At 56.1% G+C, this 3141-nt stretch overlaps 1 long non-coding RNA gene across 2 annotated transcripts in view; it reads left to right on the top strand.

Moving 5' to 3' along the window:
- Positions 1-2009, top strand: part of LOC111826334 — a 3511-nt gene extending 1502 nt beyond the window's left edge. For both annotated transcript variants that reach the window (XR_002829660.1, XR_002829659.1), the window contains exon 2: positions 992-2009. This is a non-coding gene — a long non-coding RNA (uncharacterized LOC111826334). The remainder of the gene's footprint in view (positions 1-991) is intronic.
- The last annotated feature ends 1132 nt before the right edge of the window (positions 2010-3141 follow it).

The raw sequence follows: 3141 nt of genomic DNA, 5'->3' as shown, positions 1-3141 counted from the left end.
CCTGCTCAGAGCTGCTTCCCGTCGATCCTCTGCATCCTGCTTGTTCCTCTGACCTGACTACGTCTCATTCCCCAGGGTCAGGCCTGAGGCTGCTGGTCCCCTTTCCCAGAGCTGAGCACACAGCAGGTGCTAAATAAATGCTCTGGATTGTGTGCTGGCGGTGCCTTAGGCTCCTTGCAGTCTGAGCTGCCCGTCTAGACAGTAAGCCTAGAAGCAGTGGGGGCTTTTATTGAGCCCCGGGCGACCCTGTGAGGCTGTGGCACTACTCCGTTTTCCAGAGGAGAAACCAAAGCTCAGAGACCACCTCTCCATGCTTGCCCCCCAGGCCCTCTGACCCCACCCAGAGGTGGGACACGCAGAGGAGCGGCTCTGGCTCAGTGGGCCTCAGCTGGAGCCAGCCTCCCTGGCACCGCGGCCCGCGCCCCTCCCAGGCCAGCCGGCGAGCGGGCACTGGGCTCAGCTGGGGCTGCAGACCCCATTCTCTCCCCTGTCTGGGGTCCAGGTGTGGCAGGTCCCCTTCTCACACCAGAGCCTCCCTCTCTGGCCTGGCTTTCAGTCTGAAGCCTGGGAAGGGGGCGGGGGCACAGGGGCGGGCCGGGAGGGGAGGCATGTCACCATATATCCCCGTCAGATTAAAAAACTAATTTGAAAAGATTAATGTATTCCATTCTTGTTACGCTGGCTCTGATACCTCTGGGCCCGCGGCCGCGCTGCCTCCTGATTATTGAATTTTTATGGCCTGGTAATTAATTGCAGATTCCCTGTTTTGTTCTATTTCTTTTTCCCTGACATTTTAATTTCAACAAAAAGCAGTGGTCTCCATGCAGGTTCTCTCTGGAGATCCTAATGGTCTATAAAACAGAATGACTTATAGACGTGGCACCCACTTCAGTTGGCGAGCGATTGTTTGAAACCTTGCTGATCATGCAAAATTTAATTTTTCCACCTCCCTCCCCCATTCACTCCTCATTTCTTGTCTCTTCCATTGCAGCGCCAGCAACTCGGCTCACAACGAGGGCAGCACAGTGTCGCCTCCGAATCTGTTCCAGGGCCTTTTCCTAAAGGCCAGGGGCCTGGAGACAAAGTGGGTTTTGATTTTGTACCTGAGAGGTGGCCCCCAGAGGTGGGGGAGCTGGGCCTCCCCACAGGGCCATGTGGACGCGGGCAGCTGCCCCAGGGAGGAGGGGACCATTTCCACCTTTCTCAGCTGCCCCTTTGCCCAAGTGCAGCTGCTCCATTAGGCATCATGGCGCCCACAGGCTCATGAAGGCAGAGGAAATGGGGTGCTTCCCTTAGATTCATAGCAGGAAGTCAGAGGTATGACCTGGTCAATTCTCAGCCAAACCAGATCACTGGGAACAGCTGTCCACACAAAGGGGTCTGGAAGAGGCACCTGAATTTCTATCCTAATGCCCCCAACTTTTACTTCTCCCAGCCCTGCTAGCATCACAGAGGCTAGGCCCGGTCCCCGAAGGTCCCCCGGGACTGGGAGGAGCAGGAGCAGATTAGGTCATAGATCAAGTGGGCCTACGGCAGTGGTCGGCAAACTCATTAGTCAACAGAGCCAAATATCAACAATACAACAATTGAAATTTCTTTTGAGAGCCAATTTTTTAAAACTTAAACTATATAGGTAGGTACATTGTTGTTAACTTAATTAGGGTACTCCTAAGGCTTAGGAAGAGCCACACTCAAGGGGCCAAAGAGCCACATGTGGCTCGAGAGCCGCAGTTTACCAACCACTGGCCTAAGGGATTGGAACTCATGTCTTCAGGGATGAGGCAGGTAGGAGCGGGGAGGGCGATAGAGAGCAGTGGGGACTGTGGTGCTCCAGAGCTCATGCCCATCAGAAGGCATAGCAGCCACTCGACCGCAGCCCATGCCGCCACGTGGAAAGATGGGCGCAGGGTGGCCAGAATGTACGATTTCTCAGGGAAGGTTGGAAATCTGGCTTTTAATGAGAAATTTTTTAAGCGCTGTGTCAGTTGAATTGAATACATCTTTTTTTTTTTTAAAATTTTTTATTGAAGGGAGAGAGAGAGAGAGACATCAATGTTGAGAGAGAATTATTGATTTGCTGCCTCCTGCATGCCCCGCACTGGGGATCAAGCCCACAACCCGTGCATATGCCCTGGCTGGGAATCAAACCGTGACCTCCTGGTTCATAGGTCGATGCTCAGCCACGCTGGCTAGGCTGAATACATCTTTGGTCTGACTCCTGGAACAACTGTTCCCTCCGATTTAGAGCTTCGATCAGAGAAGTCGGGCCATGGGAGTGATGTCCGTTAGGCCAGAAGGGCCTCTGTGGTCAGCCCCGCCCGTCCCTGCCCCTGGAATCCTCTTCCTACCTCTGGGCCCGTCGGTCCCTCCTCACACTCAGTGGGCTCCTCCCCAGCCGCTGAGGTGCCTCTGGGTCTCCCTCCAGCGCTTGCCTTCTTTCAGCCTCTTCCCTCCTCAGGGAAGCTGAGGCCTGGAGTCTGAACACATCTGGGTGAAGTCTGCTGCGTCCTCCCCCCCCCACCCCCCCCAACCCCCCGTCCGTCCCCCCACCCCCCCAGGACGGCATCTCTTTGCCTAAGTCTCCAGGACTCTAGGGTGCCGGTTTGGAGCTGAGCTGATGCAGGGAGGACCGCGAGTCGGGCTCCTGGGGCTCCTGAGATGAGTGGGGGCCCACCGGCCTGCTCCCCCTTTCTTCTTTTTATGAGACCTTCAAAGCTTGGTCAGCCACCTCCCCACCCTCTACTGCCTCAGTTTTCCCTCTTGGGACAAGCCCGAGGGAAAGAAAACCAAGGCTCCAGACGTCACATGGACTCGGATGCACACATTGGTCCCACCACTCGCTCTGTGGCTATGTGAGCTCAGCGCTCCTCAGCTAGAAAACGGGCTGACACTTCCGTGTGAGGGTTCTGTGCTGGGCAATGAGCTGCCACACACTGTGCCTACACACCCACTACTACCTCGTGTCTGTGGGTCCCCAGCCTGGCAAGGTGAGGTCTGGCGGCCGGGCCCTCTTCCACGCTCTCGGCTGTGGCAGACTCAGGTCCTCACGGGGCTCCTCCGTGTCCAAGGCCAGCAAAGCACCTGGAACCTTCCTGATGCTTCAGATCGCTCTGCCTTCCCCTCTGCTTTTACGAGCTCCTG

This window comes from Myotis lucifugus, unplaced genomic scaffold (assembly GCF_000147115.1).
Source record: "Myotis lucifugus unplaced genomic scaffold, Myoluc2.0 scaffold_69, whole genome shotgun sequence".
Lineage (NCBI taxonomy): Eukaryota > Metazoa > Chordata > Mammalia > Chiroptera > Vespertilionidae > Myotis > Myotis lucifugus.
This window is presented reverse-complemented; position numbering and strand designations above follow the sequence as displayed.